This window comes from Hetaerina americana, unplaced genomic scaffold (genome assembly GCF_022747635.1).
Source record: "Hetaerina americana unplaced genomic scaffold, ioHetAmer1.1.p SCAF_23, whole genome shotgun sequence".
NCBI lineage: Eukaryota > Metazoa > Arthropoda > Insecta > Odonata > Calopterygidae > Hetaerina > Hetaerina americana.
The window spans coordinates 4,322,029-4,344,852 of NW_027286797.1; positions in this window are offsets into that span (position 1 = coordinate 4,322,029).

Genomic DNA, 22,824 nt, shown 5'->3' on the forward strand with positions numbered 1-22,824 from the left:
GGGGTCATAGGCCAATGCAGCCACCTCACTGAGGAACAGATGCTGCATGGACTACCTTTCTTCTGGCTCCTAACCTTTGACCTATCTGGCATGGCTGACCCTACCAGGAGCAAATATTATTACTCCTGCCAGCACAGCTCTAGGGGTAATCCGAACATACAAGCCCTTCTATCCCTTCAAGGTTGTAGTCCAGGGAGGGATATATATATATATATATTACTTGACCTTGATAATGATAGGGTAGTAAATGTGTTTTTAGTGTTACAAAGATATTTTGTGATAGGTTCCATGTTATTTAAGATTCTATATATATCACCTAAATTTATTAACTTGAGGACCCCTTATTTAATGAAATATACATTTTTATTCCATAAACTCCTATATATCAATACTTAATAAGTAAGATTGAATACTTACCCAAGTAAATTTTTTTGCAGAAAAAGGAAACTGAGGGTAAAGACTGTGTCATTTTCAGCATTGCTCCACTTCCTCATTATTCTCATCAGGAGAAATGATGCATCCCGAACAAGTCCTGTTGTTAGGTTTACAGAATTCATCTTTTCCCTTGTCCTAATTACCAGTGGCAAAAAACCCATGAGGTGTTCCACATAGATTTGCAATGCTACCATTGTTGTGATTGCAGTTGATGACATTTGTGAATTTATGACATCATTTGCTAGTTGAAATAGTACCCTTCGAATATGACTGGGACGTTCACCGAGAAGGTAATTCATGAATCTGACTCCATTTGCCTCTTTGTTCCACATATATATTTGATCAAAAATTTTATAAACCATGTCAATGGTATAATAATATGAACTTCCATCAGGATAGCATAATCTATGGCAGCAATTAATGAAAATACTGTCCCCAGCAACAGTGGAAATATGTTGTTTGTCATGGACATTTTTGAAGATATTATATAAGAGTGAGTTATTATCTTTAGAGAGGAATTCATATAAATTTACATCTGGATTTACGTTATAAATTTGATCAATAACAGTAATTGCTTTGTTCTTGGCCCAATTTTCCTCATTTTCATTTTGTAAACAATGACTCATTGCCAGAGTGATTGAAAGAACAGAGTGGTCCTGAAAAATATTATGATTTAGTAAATCAATATTTTGGTTAAATTTCAAACAAAAAAAATTATATCATAACCAAACTAACCTCTAACATTTGAGGAATACTCTTCTTTGATATATGACAAAAATCATGCAATTCTTCATGATTGGTGAGCCATAATATAGAAAAGATAATTCCTGCATTCTCCACATAGAATTCCTCAATGGACTCATACTTCAGCCAAAAAGGATAATCCTGTCAAGTGATATACAATTATTTCATAATTATCACCACTAAAAGAGCTAACATTAACTCAATATGTTTTTCTAATTTGAAGAAGGAAATTGAATTGAACATAAAAATTCATTGCCCAAACATTTTTTCCTAGGCTTTTTCTTATGCCTAAATAATTTAACCATATTTCCATACTCAATATCACTGTCCGATGAATTCATTTCAAAGAAAGAGAAATTTGACTATCCAAAATTTTAACAATTTGTTAATTACCAAAGAAAAATATACTTTAACTTAAAATAACCTATGTTCACTCTAATAAATAAATTATTAAAAATTATGAATAGTTATGGGGTTATTTTTTGAATTGATCAAAATCAATGCTGTGGATGAAATCCTGATAATTTTTTGCAAAAAACTTGACTCAAAATAACTATGAAATTCCCCTTATCTGGCTTATTGAACTTAGTGAGGCTGTTGCTTTTAATAGATTCCTTGATACTACTGATGGATAGTTTCAAATCACCTATTATTTTTTGGAGTTATTTTGGTGCCTTAAAATTTTTTAATTAAGCAATTACCACCTTTTTTGGTTCCATTTTTTTCTCTTATCAGTTGACCACTAGATTTTTGGCCAAGGTTTGACATAATAAATGGTGATTTGCAAAGTTCACATCTTTGTTCATGACTACTTTTTTCATTAGCATGATTTTGTCTCCAGAGATGTTCATTGCCCTTGGCTGAGAGTTGAAACTCATCTTGATGCTACAGATATGTGATAATGATGATTTTTGTTGTGTTTCTTTTAATAGTATGGCCATAATCTATGATTCTAGATGACTGACCTGGGTCTATGCTTGGTCTTGTAAGCTCTCTCATTCTATTAAGTGTATTTTCCAGCTCAGTTCCATTTCCAGTACGTAGAGGTCTTAAGAAATTTGTAAAAAAATTGGCAGGATTTTGTATTTGATAACACAGAAAGAAGAGACAGGGAGGCAGAATTAGATAAACAGAGGTATTATTATATTTGTAGATATTTGTAGTTGCATAAAGAAATGGTGAATTTGCTAGTGTAAAAAGTAGATACTGGTTACTTAAGAAGACACACATCAAATTTTTGTAATAGTAATTCATGTTAGAGTTAATGATAGTGACAAAAATGATATATGGAACAAGTGAAGTATATGCGGTCAGTTAACAAGTTTTACACAGGGAGCCATTAGATATCAGTCTAATAATGCAGAAATTTGTCAAGGTGGAATGCCAAAAAGGTTGATTGATTCCAGGATGTATCTTATATGTATTGAAAATAAGAGAAGGGCATTTGGTTAGAGAAGAAGAGGTTGGATATTTGTCATTCAGAATAGGTATGAATTCTCTGAGAAATGATTTATCTGTTACATGGAGATATATAACAAGTGCATAAAGTCAGTTATTTGTCAGATATGGGGTTATTTTTCTGTATTACATAAGGTAGAGTTGAATGGCATGATTAAGGAGCTTTTTCAGATAACTATGCACGTGGAATGAATTAATAAGATTTTAAATGTAATTGGTGAGGGAGAGTAATACTGAAAGGTTATGCTAGTCAAAATCTCTGGTTATAAGAATATATTATACAGTTAAAATTGCAATCATTTATACTTTTTAAGATTTGAAGTGAAATGCATTCATTTTTTGGGGTATATTTATTATATTTTGTTAAGAATCCTAGGACAAAAAGAAAACCTGTATCTTATGGCTTCTTCACTCTTATTTTAATGCTTTAAATAATTTGGTGATTCCACTTTTTGGTCAACAACTTCTCTGATTTAGACCAATTAACTGATCAGCTCTCCTCTGAAACTTCTACATCACTATCTACATATAATTTGATTCATAACCTTGCACAATCTCTTTATTTAATTCCTATCTCTTTATGAAAATCATTAAGTATAACATTAATTGTGTACTCAAAAAATTAGGTATGAGGAAATTATGGGCAAGCTAACAGAAAATCCAGATTGTTTCGAAAAGTTATGGGTACATGTGTTGAAACGATTTAAGAGAAATGTTATCAATCACTGGTTAGGATTTATTTAGGTTATGCTGATTAAGAATTGGAACCTCAAAAAGTTGAATTGATTGCAAAATTGGTTTAGGTGCAGTGTACAGTAATTAGATTTGTAAAATAATATTCTGATAAATTTATATGCTAATCCAAAGTATAAGAGAATCTAAGCTGGGAACCATTCATTCTGCAAAGGTTATATTACAGATTAAATATCATGAAAAAGAATGCCTACTCAGTGATATTGAAAAACTACTCTTTGTGCTATGCTGGGAAACATCATACCAATAAATTATGAGAGATTAAGTATAGAATAGATAGGTTTTGCTCCAGTTTCTCCAATGTCTTTCTCAGGTCATTTAATTTACTCTCAATACCTTAAACTCTCCTTCTCATGAAAGTTTTGCAATCAAAATTATCATCCAAGTGAACATTTTCAAGAAGGAAATTAAATGTAAAGACTCAAGAAGGCAAGATGTTAATCTTTCTAATATTATGTAATGTTCACAACAGTTTTTCTTTGAAACCTTGTCCTCTTTTTACTATTGTTCAATTCCAAATCCTCTCTAATTCCTTTGCACCATTGCCTGACCCAAAAATGTGAAAAGAAAGGTAGAACTTGAAAGGTGCCTAATGATGACATTCTATATTGAAACTCGGGTTATTAAATTAAAAACATGAAAGTGAAGTGATGAAGCTGAAATATTCGTTTCTCTAAATGAAAAGTTTCACAAAATCAAGCCTGCAATTACCAATTGAACAATTATATCAAGTAATGATTTAGGAAGTGAAATTTTGGAACTTTTAAAAATTAGTAACATAAGTAGTTAATAGGAATAAAGATAAAGCTCAAAGCAAAATAATGAGAACATTTACATAGCTATTGTTTCTAGAATTAATTATGAAACATATATTGGCAATGAAAACTCAAAAAATAAATTTCTAACTAAACAATGTACCTCAATAATTTTAGTTCCTATTCTGCCCATGAAACAAGTAAGGGTTAAAAAACACAAAATATAAAATATCCTTTGTAATTAGTATGCTGAGGCAAATCTTCATAACAAGAAATTTCAGTAAAATATTTTTATGTGCCTATGAACAAGTAATGGGTAAACATTACCTTCATGTCATAAAGTAGGATCCATTTGTCAATCATGTCCAGCAAGTGTTCACGCATTAGCAACTTTCCATCAGCTTGCAGTTCTTTTCCAATTATATCAAAAATCATTTTTCCTAGACCTAAAGAATTAAAATAGAAATCCTAAAAAAACCCTTATATATTCACTCTATTTAACTATGGGAATAAAGGTATTACTAAAAGATATTTAAAAAGAAAGAATCCAAATTTTCAAAAAATAAACTATTTGTGGCTAGAATTTAAGGACATTAAAATAAATTAAATATGAATGATTATATACAACTTTTTCAAAATTCACATATTATTATGTAATGTGGATCAAGAATAGGATAAGAGCAAGAGTAACTGAAATATTATTTAATAAACAATCATTTAAAGGAAAAATAATGCAGAAAGCATTCTGAGGGGTCATCTTTTTTTTTAATAATTTTTTTGTCTCTGCCGAAGATATTTTCTATTTAAATAAAAGTCAGTTTTAATTATTATAACTTTAATGTCAATTGAATTTAGAACTGTCATTTAATATTTAAACCATTTCAGGGTGAGCAATAAATGGTTCTGATAAATTTGCTACTGAATATTGTTCTTTGCATGCTAAAGCAATTGGATTTTTTTTATTCATAAACACTGCAAATTAAAGTAGCGTACTTGAATTAGGAAAGAAAAAGCAGATGGCTGTAGCATTTCATGCTTTTCATGACTCATAAAATAAAAATGATAGTTACCTCTATCAATGTATTGATTATTTATCAACATCAGCAGGCAAAATAATGCTTGTTTAATAAGACTGGGACAGGTCACAGCTATCAAAGACAGACAGTGAATTCCAACTTTCAGATTATTTTCCTTCTGTTCCACTGTTACAATAGATTCATCCTAAAAGTATGGATTAGGACAAGGTTATGTTTAGGCTTATGCACATATTTCTTTTAAAACTATTTTTAAACAAAGTTATAAAATATTAGGATTAAAAATATGCTGGTTCCTAATAAGTGTACTTAAAACATTTAATATTTTCAAATATGGTATTGAAACCTCTTTATAATTTAAACAAACAAAAATTTTACCTTTCTACTGAAATACGTGTCCAATACATATGACTTATTTTCGATTTTTCCCTGCTCAAAAAAAATGAGTCAAAGGATCTGTATCAAATATTGTGTGAAAAACGTAATTAACTGTGCAGACGTACCCAGGATATTGAATGTGACATGTGGCAATGCTACCTTGTACCCAAGCTACGTTTATTGGAGGAAAAAATGCTCTTAGAGAGCTTAGAAGATGTGAACAACAAAGAGCGTGCCGGTCGCACGAGCACGTCAACAACAGACGAAAACATAGATGAAGTGAAGACAGCAATGCTGGCCAATCGTCAAATCACCGTTAGAGAAGTTTCTGCGGAGCTAAACATATCGATTGGTTTTTGCTAATCCATTTTTAATAATGATTTGGGCATGACACGGATCGCCGCGAAATTCGGTGTTGAAATCTGTCCGCGACGACCCAAAGTTGTTCCAGACGGTCATAACTGGTGATAAATTATGGGTTGATGGTTATGACGTGGAACTAAAGCTATATCATCACAATGGACGCTGCAGCACGAGCCAATACCGAAAAAAGCGCGCCAAGTTTTGTCCAATGTGAATATCTGGCCCAGTTTTATTCGATTGCAAAGGTGTGGTGCATCAAGAGTTCTTGCCACAGGATAGACCGGTAAAGAGGGAATATTACCTCCAACTTATGCGCAAATTTCGCGAAGCAACCACCACAAACGCCCGGATTTGTGGAAGAACAAAAATTAGCTTTTGCACCATAAAAACGCCCCTGCTCACACATCGTTATTGCGCGTGGAATTTTCGCCAAGAACAAAACACTAATGATGCCGCAGCCACCGTATGCTCCAGATCTGGCCCCAGTGATATTTTCCAAGAAAGGTCGACGGTAAGCTACGGTTGACGAGATAAAGGCTGCATCGAAGGAGAAGCTTAACAAGGCAACAATCATTGATTTTTTGAAGTGCTAAGCGAATAAAATAGATGTCCATGAATGAAGAAATAATTTTTGAAAAAAAGGTTTTGATGCTTCTGGAACAGACTTCGTGCGACATACTGCGACCCAAATGCGCATATATATATATATATATATATATATATATATATATATATATATATATATATATATATATATATATATATACTACCTTGATCAAAAGGTTCCCGGAATAACCACCGTGTGGCGCTCCCATCGTTCCGATTTGAGTTCTGTTTTTTTTAAATTGGTACATCTGTTGTTGATATTCCCTTTAAATCTTAGTGTCATAACTTGACATTTGCAAAAGTTACGTAGCCAAGAGTACATCTATCTCTGTGTGTGTTGGCGATTTTTTACAATTTCAGAAATGGATTTAAATTTGCAACAACGAACTTGTATTAAATTTTGCGTAAAAAACGGATTTAGTGGCGCACGGACGTTGGAAATGTTGGAAAAGTGTTTCGGCAACGATTCTCTAAAAAAAACGGTCGTTTACCAGTGGCACGAGCGGTTCAGAAGTGGTCGTGAGTCAATCGAAGATGATGAACGCAGTGGCAGACCATCGACATCGAAAGTCGGTGAAAAAATTGATAAAGTAAAAGAAATGTTGGTCAATAACAGCAAATCAACCATCAGAGAAATAGCGGAGGACTTGAACATTGCCTATGGATCCGCCCAAGACATTGTGGTTAATGATTTGGGTTTCCGTCGTGTAGCAGCAAAGTTGGTGCCAAAAGACCTCAATTTCATGCAAAAAAGAGACCGTGTTGACGTCGCAAAAGACATGATTTGCGAGGCTGAATCCGATCCCACATTCATCAAAAGGATCATTACTGGAGACGAGACGTGGGTTTATGAGTACGACACGCAATCCAGACATCAGGCAAGTGAATGGCGTTCACCAAATGAGCCGAGACCAAAAAAACCACGTCGTTTTCAGTCAAAAAAGAAGGCAATGCTGACGGTTTTCATGGATTACAACGGTGTAGTGCATCATGAATTTTTGCCAGAAGGCCAGACAGTAAACAAAGAGTATTATTTGGGCGTTATGAGACGTTTGCGTGAAGCAATTCGCCGAAAGAGACCAGAAATGTGGGCAGAAAAGTCGTGGATTTTGCACCATGATAACGCACCGTCGCACAGTGCTATCATTATTCGTAATTTTTTGACGAAAAATGCAACAAATACCATCCAACAGCCACCGAATTCACCTGATTTGGCTCCCTGTGACTTCTTTCTGTTCAATCGAGTTAAAAAACCATTACGGGCAACGCGTTTTAGCAGCCGAGAGGAAGTAATGGAAAAATCGCAGGAAGCACTGATGGACATACCGAAAACCGACCGTAACTTTTGCAAATGTCAAGTTATGACACTAAGATTTAAAGGGAATATCAACAACAGATGTACCAATTTAACAAAAAAACAGAACTCAAATCGGAACGATGGGAGCGCCACACGGTGGTTATTCCGGGAACGTTTTGATCAAGGTAGTATATATATATATATATATATATATATATATATATATTATATATATAAGATTTGGTGCTTTCCCGGCGTATTTGATTCGTGAAGGATTCTCGGGTCTTCCACCGGGTCAAGGGTTCCATATTGGCCGACGTTTCGATGCCCGACTGGTGCATCGAAACGTCGGCCAATATGGAACCCTTGACCCGGTGGAAGACCCGAGAATCCTTCACGAATATATATATATATATATATATATATATATATATATATATATATATATATATATATATTATATATATAGGCGCATTTGGGTCGCAGTAGGATGGGAATAGACCATTTGACTACTGATCTCTAAATGGCTTGTTCACATGGATCAAGTTTTCAGCTTTTACCCTTAAGCTGAAGATTGCCTCCTTGTCTTGATCTTCCATTTTTCCTGAACCCGAATTTGTTGTTCGAGAAACTTTCTCCTACCTTTCCTTCTATTCGTCGGCTGATTGTCGAGTAAGTATTTTCGATGCATGCGAAGTCAGGCGCAATGTTCTGTGTTTTTCGCCTTAATCTTTTCTAGGTTTCTTCAGTATTTCAATCATTATACTCTTCTTGAGTCCTCGTGCAGTCTTCCTTTGTCGTAGATGTCTTTCATTATTTTAAATAGGGTATCCTATACATTGGGTCTAAGGGTAAAGAAAATTTTTCCATTTATTTTATCAACTCCTGGTGGCTTGTTGTTCTTTAGGTCGTTCACAGCTCGATCGAATTCACTTCTCAGTATCTCCGGGCGCAGTTTGCCTTCTTCTATCACGCTTTCTCCGTTGGCTAGGGCACCTTCAAGTGGTTTGAGCCCTTGATAGGGCTCTAAAATGTATTCTCTCCATCCATTTCCAATTTCTTCATCTTCTGTCAGTATCTTTCCATTAGCATCTCGGACGTTATGGTATTTTTTTCTTATTCCGAATTTAGTCTTCACCAGTTTATTAGCAGAGTCACTGTTTCCCTTCCTTATGTTATCATTGATTGCCTTGCAGCAGCGTTCTGTCCATTCTTCCTTGATCTTCTTGCACTCACGTTTGACTTGGCTCCGCAACTTCTTGTAAAGGGCTTTCTCAGTTTCATTTCTTGGATTCTTTTGTTTTCTTCTTTCCTCTATGAGGCATCTTATTTTAGCTGTTATCCATGGCCGTTTGGTTGGCATCGTCTTACTCACGCGTTATTCTGGTACTTCGGTTATGATATTATTTATTTCCTTTCATCGTCATTCTGTGCTGGTTGCTTTTATTCCTTCTATATCTCTGTCAATGGTCGTGGTGAACTTTTCTATTCCGCTTTTCCATCTGGGTTCCTCAGTCCCTTTATAAATTTTGTGTATCGCAGTTGGCTGCCCATGACCACCCGGTTCTAATCGCTAATTATTTCTGTGCCGGGGTAGCTGTTGCATTGCTTGCTTTCTGTATCTCGTTCTCCCGATGCAGTCAATTTGGTATCTTGCCCTGTCCCCTGGTATCTTCCAGGTGTAACTTCTTCTCTGACCTTGCTTCCTTGTTTTTCTCGTTGCAGAATTCTATCAGTCTTTGTCCCGCGAGGTTCCATTTTCCAATCCGAACTGTCCCACGCCTCTTCTCCCTTGGTTCTCTTCAAACACAGCGTTCAAGTGTCCCATCACGATCAGGTTATCCTTCCCTTTTGTTGCTATAATGATTTCTTCCAGTTGTTTGTATTCTTCTTCTATTTCCTCATTGGAATAACTGGATGTTGGTGTAAGCCTGCACAATTACTGTACCTGTAGACTCTTCCTCTCACCTTATCATCGAAATCCTCTCATTGCATTGCCAACACGATTTGACTCTTCTGGCTCACTGATTCTTGAATATGATGCCTACTTCTGCAATTCTCTGTTCGGCTCCTGAGTATATCACCCTGTGTCCATCGCTCAAGAAGTCATCCCGGCCTAATTAATCTCGCTTACTCCTAGCAAGTCGATTCCTAATCTATCCATCTCCATCTTAGCGTTTCCCAACTTCCTGCACACTCCCAATGATCTCACATTCCGCATCCCTATCCTGCATTTGTCTACCTTGACTGATGTTTCTCTCCCAGTAGTCCCCACCCGGAGATCCAATCAGGGTACCATTTTACCTCCGGAAGATTTCACCGGGAGGATTGCCATCACGTCATATTGAATGCAAGGCTGCATCATCTATGGAGACTAATGTGGTGGTCTTCCGTTGCCTTCCACATCGCAGTAATGCGGTCGATACCGTGCACTTCACTGTCACCCGTAACTTTGGCAGCTGATGCCAGACCGATGCACTCGGTCTGCAGTGCCTAATGGCCAAACTGCTTCTTTTTACCATGGGTTCTGGGATCTATATTTCTCGTTGTCTCCTTCCAAAATACTATTATAGTGTTTTTTTTGTTAAACATATTAATATGTGACATATTGTTACAAAAAAATGGAAACCAATCATATTGTCAACCCAATAATTTCCATATATGGTTGCAAAAAACATTGAAACACTCCTACTTTACATTACTTTTATTAGAGAGTGAGTGAGTTTTTTCACTTTGGTTTCAATTCCCATACGGAGAAGATCAACCAACTTAAGACTATAGGCTAGAAAAACTTGGCTCTTTCAGCATTAAAATTTCATATATCCTTATAAAATAATCCTTTAATATACTAGGTAGAAATTTTGCAGTTTTTAATCCCCTTGTAGTTAAATAATCATCTCTAAATAAAATAAAGCACTTCTTTAGCAAAGCTTGCTAATAATATTTGTGATTCTCTATAAAAATACCTTGATTATTAGGTGATCAATCTGTACATAATGCCTAATTTAAGACAGATAAGTTAAGTATAAACTCAAATAAATGGTTTACTTTACCCAAACGATCTCTTATATGAATTTATAGATACCTAAAGAACTTAAAGAAGAAATATGACACATAATCCATTACCAGAGAGCAACAGTTGGTGATGTACTTCATCCATACATTCAAGGTTGATTTTTGCTCAGCATCACAGCTATGCTTCAATGGATGCAGGATAGGACTAAGATTCTCAGCAATCACCATTCTAACCTCTGCATAGGGACTATCTAATCCATGAAGCATTAAATCACTTATGGTTATTTGATTCCTGTTATCATTTAACAGCCACAGCCATGTTATCTTCAGGTTGATCTAAAAATGAGGATGTCAAAAAAAATGCAATCAACCAAGCAAAGAAGGAATAAATATAATAACCATCTGTACATGACTAAGAACTATGAACTGAGACAGGATATTGTAATTTTGCAAACCCAATACTAAGTATATCAAAGAAACCTTAAGAGGTGATGGTCAGAAGGATAGGAGGCAATGAAGAATTACAGGCACTAATGAAACTTCAGTTAGATATGAAATATACTAAACCATTGCCAATTATTATACCAGTACTAGGTTATTTCTCAGGAAGATATTGAAATGGTGGTAGAAGTTTTTCCTTGGGTCTAGAAATTGGTTTGGTACATATGTTTAGGTATTATTATTGGAGTAGATATTTTAAAAAGGTGGAAAATATCAGGCATGCACATTCATTAGGCAGTTAATTATAGGGTTTATTGAGGGCTAAAGAATGGGTGTTTCAACTCTCAGGGGTTGATGGACCTGTAGTTGGTTCTATACATCTATTACTGAATTTGACCAGAGAATTCACAGGCACACTTCATCCTGAAAAACGTTTGATTTGTTTGATGGATTCAAATTGAAAAATAGCCATGAGAAGATGGAAAATAATTTACTTTGGCAGCTGTTGCGAAAAAAGACAGGATTTAAGCAAAGAAGGCACTGTGCAAAATATAAATTTTCTGGAAAATTTATAAATCAGTTCAAGCTTGTCATATTGTCTCTCAATCAAAAGGCAAACATTTCCAGAAAAAAATTTAATGAAAGACATTAAACTTTATTCTGTTTGCCACTATATCCTTCAAACAAGTGGAAAATAAAATTAATTTTCATAAGAGAACTGAAATTAATGTTGAAGAAATCAGAGTGTATGTTTAAAAACTTTTTTTACTTCCTCGGGAATTATCAGAAAATAAATTTACATTTGAATGTATAGAGAAGAAAATTATAATAGAGTAAATCCCTTGTTTTAACCCTGCTGTTGCTTAAATATTTTAAGGAAAAGGAGACTATCCTACCTACCTTTTCAGGTTGTAAAAAGTTTCCCTAAAAGCACCATTCAATATTTCTTTAAAATTGGAAAAATACAGATACTTTTTCTTGACCAGTTCATCCTTCAAGAACCTTGGATTCGTTTATCAAAACATTCATATGCTACATTACACTCTTTAGAACTTCATTTAATTTATATTTTAGATCTAAGATAGGTCATCATTATCAGTGAATATACAACTAGGTCAATCTCATTTACTCAATTATGAACAGTCAAAAACGGGGGAACAAATTTGCCATTAATTTCATCTAACATGACTTTAAAATATTTCTGTGTCATGGATTTTAAAAAGAAGTATTAAATCACTGTATGAAATATATTTTTCCATTTTCATAACTAAAAAGGTTTGTTCTTTCAGTTGACTGAGGAAATGATACTGTGATAACATTAAACCTGAAACCTTGCATGAAGTCTAGTGAAGGATGATATTTACTTAAAGCAAATATTTTTTGTACTAAGGATGAAATCTCTTAGATAATCTTAAGACTTATTGAATAAATTGCATTTTTGTAATTTTGAATAAATCTATTAGTAGGCCATTGAAAGAGACCAAGTAATCTTTAAGGCAATAATACCATGTTTTGGGTAATGTCTCTTTCACCATTTCATCTTCTATTTATTAAATAACCTTTTAAACTTCTTTGTCAATTTATCATTATATCAAATCTAAGCTAAAGTAGATATATCTGAGATTTCTTTTTCACATTAGATAGTTTCATAATTATTAAGCTTTAACAGAAATCAATACATCTTCATTCTCTAGAAATTTCTTATATATAAATGTCTAAAGGAACAATTTAATTTATTGCTAAACTGGTTTATGCTAACATTGACCTTTGCTTTTGGTCATCATCACTTCTATTACAAGTGATTTCTTAGAGAACAAATAAAGACTCTTATAGCTTTATTTTCATAAGAAGTTTATAAAAAGTTATTAAATATAAACATGTTGAAATAAATAGTGATAGGCAATATGAATAACTTGAGAAAAATCTAAACTTGTGTTAAAGGAGTATTTTCCAATGATTTTGCATTCTAAAATGAAAGATTCAATACATATGTATAAAGGACATGCTTATAGTAATTGCATTTTTAAGTATGAGTATTTACTTGATGCCTTATAATGCTAAGAGTCTATAAAAACCAAAACTTGCCAAAGATATGTATATAATTTCCTATTCATTTAATTGTTAAATGGTGGTTGAAATTCACAGGACTTGAAATTGATTTGAAATTGATTTATAACTGTTTTCCAATAAAGAGAAATTTTAAAGAAGGTTAATTAGAATTGGATTCCTAAAGTTTTTGGTCACAAAATGTTAAATTAATCTAAAAATATTTTGAGCATCTTTCTCTTCAAATATTTTTGACACTTGTCTCTCTGTATTGTACAGAATGTGGATACATAACTTCCATGTTTCAAATGAGAAATGCTTTCAAAAAAGGAAGTTATTTTGTCACCCCCCATATATTTACTAACTGTTTTCCAATAAAGAGAAATTTTAAAGAAGGTTAATTAGAATTGGATTCCTAAAGTTTTTGGTCACAAAATGTTAAATTAATCTAAAAATATTTTGAGCATCTTTCTCTTCAAATATTTTTGACACTTGTCTCTCTGTATTGTACAGAATGTGGATACATAACTTCCATGTTTCAAATGAGAAATGCTTTCAAAAAAGGAAGTTATTTTGTCACCCCCCATATCTTTACTAATTGATCTTAAAATTACAAGGTTGTGATGTTTCCCTGAAAGATGTTTGGAACAATAATTCCTTGAGCTTTTTAAATGTTGCTTGCAAAATTGTGTCCTATAGCTGCATGATTTCTAAAATAATTCTATAATGGATGGAAGTGAAATGCAACTTTAGGTAACTTTATAATGTCTATTTTTCTTATGATTTTGTCACATAGTATTTATAAATGTTTATTTATGTATTAAAATGAAATTATATTAATGTATTTTTGTATAGGATAGACAAAGAAATGAATATGCTAGCCTGTGAAATGCACTAAGCATAAAAACCAAACATTGACAATGCATGAATGTTCAAGAAGTCGTCAATTGTGGTATAGCTACATTATTAATATAACTGACATTTTTTTGATACTTACTTCTCTATTAACTTAATAAATAAGGATACATCTTCTAGCAGAGCAAAAACTAAATTTACTACAATATTTACAAAATAACATTACCAATTGCTAACAATAGAACAGAAAAATGTTTATATATTTTTATGACATATATGTTAACAAAAACCCTTCATATTGACTCATTATTTTAACAAGAACATTGGATTCCTTTGCATAGATCAATTTATTGTTCTAATGAATGAAAAATGTTTGGATCATTACATCTCATTAGATGCCCCCTGATAAACAATCAAACTCTCAGCAAAAGATAAATGATAATCCAAAAACCATTAAAAATATCACAATCAAAATACTTATGTCAAATTAATATTTTGAGTCTTCTGAAGTCCTCTTTTTCATAATACCATGCCTTAAATCATTTCACAATACCATAAACACAGTAATTAACCAAAAAGTCAGTTTGGTAAGTGATAATATAGTTTGCTTAGTACTAAGCCCAATACAACTTGCAAAATTTACACACCAGGGCAGGAGGACCATACATAAATTCTTTTCTTGTGCCTGTTATGATTTCCCAAGAAGGTATGGTAGCCAAAAAGATCATATAGCTTGGTTGATGCCCAGTGAACCCAAAGAGGCTTACCTGGGAATCAAACCCAGGCACTGCAGTCAGTAATCCAAAGCTGTACCTGGACTACTATAACCCGCTGAAATCATTTTATAAAATGACATCTATTTGATGAAAAAATGATTTAATTTTATTTTCTCATTGTGTATATGTATATTATTTTAGAGTGTACATACAATTAATATACCTTTCCAAACATCTTATTTTTTTATTTCTAACTTTTTATGCTGTTTCATTTACCAGGATATATAGCATTTTAAATTTGACAGAGAAAAATTTAATGAAATTCATAATGACACACTGATTAATTTTTCATGTGATTCATTAACTGCTGCTCATAGGCCTCAGATAAAATCTAACTCAGACATTTGGTCTGCAAGAAGTCATTTGGCATCCCTCTTTAAAAAATTTATTTCCATTGCTCATAACTTTAACTAAGCCAAAGAAAAGAACAAATAGCAGTGAAAGAGCCATTGAATGTCAGGTAAATATTAAGTTTTGAACATTCAGCATAAGAAAACTTGGGGTGTATAGTGTCAATACTTAATTAGGCTGGTTCTGAAGTTACTATATCCACTGAGAAAATAGGAACAAATTTGGGCATCAATCATGTGGTCTATTAAATGGTTATTATCATTGTGCTAAACTTATCATACATATTCATTATTTCATAGATATAACTTAGTTAATGTTTGATGGTTATATAGTATACAGAAATAACAAATCATAATTTAAATACCTTTAGGAGACAACCAAGCAGTCGGAAAACTTTCACTGATATTGCTGGAGGAACTTGCCTTTCCAGTATTCTCTTGTGGAGTTTCATAAGATAGAATTCAGAACAATTGATGACTATTGTTTTAACAGTTGGATTAATGTCATCCTTTAAGGCTACACCTGGAAAATTTTAAAATACAAGTTTTTATTTTATTATTACTTATGTAACATAGTTTGCTTGACTTAATATGTTATAAGCTGAAGATTTTATAGAATTTAGTATGATTTCTCAAAATGCTTTTTTTTGTAGTCCACTAATTGGTAATAGTCAATGGCTTACCCTTCTTTTAACATTTCAACCAATATCCTTTTTGAATTATCTTGATGCAACATTTTTGCATGTGGGTTAAAATTCTACTTTATGGCTTTTTTGGAGACAATTTTCTAAATCTTTTTCTAAATGAACTTTTTCAATGATAAACCAGCAGTCAACTGACTTTTGGACTGCTACTTGCATCAGCATAAATATTAGATATGTATGCTTTACGAATAGCTCCAAACAGTTGTATTATCAAATTTTGTAATAAACACAGCCATTATATATGATTGATACAGGAATATATGCTAAAGTTTATTTGTTGGCATATAAACTTGCATCTGGTTGGTAAAGGTTATTCTAATATACCCATAGTCTATTAAACTGATTTCTTCTGAGTAAATTTTGGACTAAAATTTATGCATCAATTAGGCTTGAAAATATTAAATACCAAAGGAGGTTTGTATAAGCCTCATGACTGAGTCAAAAAGTCATTTTGGACCCAATGTTTCTTTAAATAAAACAGGTATTGATTCTGTTAAAATAAAACCATAAACACAGTAATCCACCCAAAGGATGAAAGCTTGGTTTTCAAAATTTATTCCAAAAAATTCTGTGGCACAGTAAAATATTGGATTTTTAAATTAATTATGAAGTACATTACTTGCAGAATGAGAAAAAGGTAATTTATAGTATAGATCCTAAAAGCCAAAAATATATCATTATTAGATCTTCAAGCTTGTAAAAAATATTGTATTTTTACCAGACACTGGACAGGTAGTTATTTAATAATATTATGGAGCTAGTCTTCATTTAATGTAAAATCAGGTTTCCTTAAAACAATTCAATATTCCTATGGGGTGATAAAAAAGAACTGAATTTCCCACATTTCAGAGTACTATTTATCTGAAAGCCTGACTTACATGTGCATAATTTAAAACACATAAAAAATAAAAGATTACCTTCCAGAAGTGACAAAAAGATCTGCATAATTTCTGCATCATTTGCATGATCCCTCATAATGTTTTCAAACTTGCTAAATGCAAGTTTCAAGAAGTAGTCACTAATAGCCAGTTTCTTTATGGGCAAATAAAGGTAGTCCATAAGCTGAAAAAGTATGAGATTTATTTATTAATTCAAAATAAACATAGTATTCCATAAGGCATCAAATGGCACAGTCTAGCTCATATTAAAAATTTCACCCTTAGGATAATGTAAATATTATTAAATGAGGATACCATAGCAGGTGTAGATATTAATTTGCTATTCTTTCAGTTTAAATGGCCAAATATATGTTTTCATTTCTTAACATCCTCAATCAATGTCCCTGTTCTCATTGTGAAATCCTCTCCTCCTTTTGAAAGCTTCTTTGCCTAAAGCATTTCTTCTTATGCCCCTAATATATTGATCATTTTGGTCAAAATATTTATGGGACATATCAATTCTTACATCTGTTCTAGTTTTTACCCTACTATAACATTTAATTTAGACTTTAACTTCTAGAGAAGCAAATAAAATATTTTTCATTTAAAATGATTCTCATCTCATATCTCATTTACTGAATTTCTAATTCACTTGGCAATGCTTGCAATCCCTTAGCTGATTGACAAACTAGAGCTCAGTCATCAGCACAGCTAACTGATTTAATGAATTCCTCACCAACTTTCCATCCTATCTTCAGTTCTTCCTATACCATACGCATTTGGGATTGTAAAATAACAATGGGATAGGATTTCATCTGTCTTATGAGAGGAAAAGTTATAACATTTGTAATTTATGTCATTAATTTATGCTATTTCAGGAGACATATGTTCATTATAAAAAGAAATGGTCTCGAAATATGATTTATAAGATTAATGGCCTTTTTAAATAAAAGTATGCTAATTTACATAATAAACATTTTAGATGAATTATTTATTCTATGAAAAATAATATTTATCAAAGTAAAAAAGTATTTGCTTAATTGAAAATACTTGGATTTTGCTATTATTTAAATAAATGGTGGTAAATGTTGTTGCTGAAAACATAACAGAGATCTTCAAACTTTAATCAGTTATTCACAGATTTGTTTTGTCTTATACAATTTTTTAAATGAAAATGCTTGTTAACATTAATATTTATTCCAAAGCAACATATATTACTTTATGGATATTCTATTATCTCTGGAAATGTTTACCAGGTTTTGAAAACCAGAAATAAATTATATCAGGAGCATTTTGATCCAGAAAAAGCTCATCAAATTTCATATTTTAGAATAAAATTGTTTTTTAAACCAATCGATTTCAATTTGTTTGAAGGAATCTGCATTATTTGAGCATTTCTCTTTTTTCACTTATTCTATTTGTAACACAGACAAGCTTAATTTTTTTCTTCAATTTTAGTCTGATGCCTTGTTCTATGATTTCTCTTGAGATCATGTTTTCTATTACGTAAAGGAGTGCTCATTTTTTTACAAACAGCGTAGGTTTTCCTGATGTAATTGCCCTAGATAGTAACTATTTTCTCTCTGTGTATTGAGTTTTCACTTACAATAACTTTCTAGGCTTCATAAGCTCATTTTTTTGCACTGTAATGGATGACAGGAATGAAACAAAGAAAAGTATTAAACTAATATTAAGTGAAAAAAACAAATAGGGTACAACATTATATATGTCATATCACAAGGAATATCGATTATGTGGAACTTGAATTCTATATTTGCATATAGAAAAATTAGAGGTACTCGTCATTGAATAACATTGTATATTTAATCTTGCATTTTTCTTTCTACACTCAAACCATACTCAATAAAACACTGCTTCAACTCCACATCATGATGGCTCACTCAGATATTGAATGCTATTTGCACATCACTTCAAACACATGATGTGTTTCTAAGTGCATAGTTATGTCACCTATTTAAAAATATAAGCAGGCACAAGGATACAATTTGTCACTTGTACTCATTGAATGCATTGCATTTGGTGCATGTGCCACATTCTGGCCCAAGTTTGTTATTTATTCCTGTCCCACAGAGAATTTTTTATGTATACCTATGCCTTTGGTTTTGTCTAAAGGAAGGACTGGTGATGGCTAGCTGGTAATCCTCGACCCCAGCAGAAATATTACTTTATATTTGTGGTTATCCCTCATACCTAAACCTGAATCCCCTTACCTATTGTTAAAATCAAAGTTATAATAATATCTAAAACAAGTATATCAATATTATGTACTGAAAGTCACATTTGACTGTTTTATGAAATTGATAACTTGCCCCAAAATACTGCATATTTAAAAACAATACAACACCAAATAGATGGGTCATCTCATTTATATATAATGCAGGAAGTTAATTTAAATGTTATCTGCAATTTGTATCAGGATACATTCCTCATATGAGAAGACAGCAGGTGCTTTTTAAAAACTTTTTCTTAAATCAAAATGACTCTGGAATAAAGGCTTCCTGCATGGATAATAAGAATTAAATAAAGGACTTTAGAATAGCAATATTGTGTGTTTTGCCTGTAACACATAAATCATATACTAACCATTTGAAAACTTATGGGAAATCTAATTCCTTGGAAATTATTTGGAAGTTCTTCCAGAAAGTAGGTTAATAGTTCAATCTGTTGAGGATAATATGAGCTATTGCCTGAAAAAAATTGAAGAGACCACATGAAAATGATAAATAAAACAATAAGAAGGACACATATTTTCTCAATATTCAAGAGCAAATCTAAATTCATATCTGCAGGCTCACCATATTTGCAAGAAAAAGCACCTGCAATTTTACATCCTATGGTAATTAGTGAACTTTTGCCGGGGAAGATATTAGAATCCAAAATTGAATGGTAATCTGAAAAGATACAAAAATGAAATTTATCAAATGTTTTAACTTTATGATCAAAAAACTTTTGATTGTCAACATATTGACTTCTACTAAAACTATATTTTCGATGAATTACCAATAAAATGTCAAATATGCTTAAAGACAAAAAATAAAATGACTTTAAGAAGCAACCCTTGTGGCATGGGAAATTAACACTCGCATTCTTCACCCACGCGCATGTTTGAGGTGGTTACATTCATCGAGTGAGTTTGAAACACTGAAGTACAACAAGTATCGCGAATTTTGAATTTTCACAGGTTACGTATATTTGATTTTTCATTATTTTGTGGCGTACGGTGGTACTTATGTCTTTCACTTATAGCGAAAAGTTCGGCCATTTTGAATAATCCGGTAATTGTTGAAAGATGTTTGGTTTGGACGTGTTTTGGCTTGCTTCGATTTTTGCCTATCCCAGAAATGGACCAAAGAATCTACATCAAATTTTGCGTGAAAAACAAAATTAAGTGCACGGACGCACTCAATGTTGACTGTGGCATATGGAGAAGGAACTTTGGAACGAAGCAGAGAAGATGTGAACGGCGAGTAGCGTGCCGGACGCGCGAACATGTCAATAACGGACGAAGAGTTTGATGAAGTGAAGAAAATAGCATTGGTCAATCGTCAAATCACCGTAAGAGAAGCTGCTGAGGACTTAAAACATTACGATTGGCTCGGGTCATTCCATTTTTACCAATGATTTTGGCATGACACGGTTCGCCGCGAAATTCGCACCAAAATTGCTCAGTTTCGACCAAAAACAGCACCGCAATAACATTGCTAATGAGTTGTTGGATTCTGTCCGCGATGGCCAAACTTCGCTCCAGGCGGTTGTAACTGGTGACGAGTCATGGGTTAATGGTTATGACGTGGAACTAAAGCTCAATTATCCTAATGCAATGCCGAAAAAGGCTCGCCAAGTTCGATCAAATGTGAAAGTTTTGCTTACAGTTTTCTTCGAATGCAGGGGCGTGGTGCATAATGAATGCTTGCCAGAGAGTAGAACGGTAAAGAAGGAATTTTACCTCCAAGTTATGTGCAGTTTGCGCGAAGCAATCCACCACAACCGCCCCGATTTGTGGCAGAACAAAAATTGGCTTTTGCACCGTGAGAAGCGCCCCTGTTCACACATCGTTACTTGCGCGCGAATTTTTTGCCAAAAACAGCACACTTATGATGCCGCAGCCACTGTATTCCCCAGATCTGGTCCCCAGTGACATTTTCTTGTTCCTTAAACTAGAGTATCATGAAAGGACGACGCTACGCTAAGATTGGTGAGGTAAAGACTGCATCGAAGGAGGAGCTGAACAAGAAAACAAAAAATGATTTTTGAAGTGCTTCGAGGTTTGGAAGAAATATTGGCACAAGTGGGTAATATCTAATGGGGATTACTTTTAAGGGGACAGCATAAATATTTGTAAATAATAAAAAAAATTTGAAAAAACACAAAGGTCGTGATAATTTTTACATAGACCTCGTATTCCAGCGCTTTGCCATCCCGAGTCAAAGATGGTGCTGTTATTGAATTTTTAACTGCTGAAAAAGTGCCTCCTACTGAGATTCCTCGTCGTTTTCTAGTTAATGGTAGGGACACACAGCATAGCCTTCTTACATCAGGTATTTATAAGCTGAAATGCGAGCTTTGCATCACCGTTTATGTTGGTCAGACAGGGAGAAATGTCAAGCTACGATTCAAGGAACACACAATGTGTCGCAAAAATAAGAATACCAACCTTCTCTTTACTAAGCACCTGCTAGAATTTATCACATATACTCCCAAAAGGATTATAAATGGACGCTCTCGAGAAAATGGAGATACGAAGGCACCTAGCAAACCCCAACTTGAAAATTTGTAACGAGCAATTGTTCCCGTCCCTCTCCCTACTCCTTTTTGAGAAACTAGCCTAGAATTGGTCAAACCAACCCCTCTACGCACCCGACAATCCCCTGACCTCTCAGGCCCTCCTTACCCTCCCCGTCCCCCCCACTCTGTCCTGAACGTATATATTCTCGCACTGTTGCTAAGTGTATTTGTACCTGATGATGCCGCAAGTCGGTGAAACGCGTTGTATCTTATAATAAAAATCTGTGGAAAACTACCAAGTCTTTTCAATATGGATAAACATAAAATGCCCACCATGCAAACTTTCTACTGCATTAGCCTATTTAGAACATTTATCAAGAATGTTTCAATCATTGGTTAAATGTGTCTGTTATTACCTTATTTTCTCACTCCGATGAACCATTTAAATTCAAAACATTTTAATCGGAAAGTTTCTGGCCCCTTGGCACCAGCTTGGACTTTAGCCCAAAGAATTCCCCGTTGGCGGTGCATTCTCATCCTTCCCTTCATCTCTTTTCCCTTCCCAAAAATCCTTAACTTTTATCTTTCCCTTCTCACTCTCCAGTTAGTTACAAATGCATACAATCAGGCAGGCAAATATTTTACATGAAGGCAATTAGAGTGTGTGTTTGCGTACGAGGTGTGTCCGAAAACTATCCGATCCACGTTCATATCTCCGAATTGGCCTTAATCTCCAGCATACGGGCCATACCATCCTTGGAAGTAGTCCCCATTTGATTGAACCACATGCTTCCACCGGCAATGCTACATCTTAAAGCAGTCCTCAAACCCAGATTTTTGACCGGCCTTCAGCTCGCGCGTCGAATTACTCTATGTCGTAGAACCACTTTCATTTAAGCGCCATTTTCTATTTTGGGAACATCTAAAAGTCACAGGGAGCTATGTCGGGACTTCACGGAGGCTGGCGAACCTCTGCAAACTTGTGTTTCACCGAATATTGCCGCACAATTTTCGATGAATGTGCTGTGGTTATAGTGATGAGGAAAGCAGTCACCGCTTGACCAGAGACGCGGTCATTTTTTTCTCATGGCATCACGCAATTTTTCAGAACTTCAACACACTTTTTGTTGGTCGTCTGACCTCTTGGTGCAAGTTCATAGTGCACAACAACCTCGTAATCCAAAAAATAA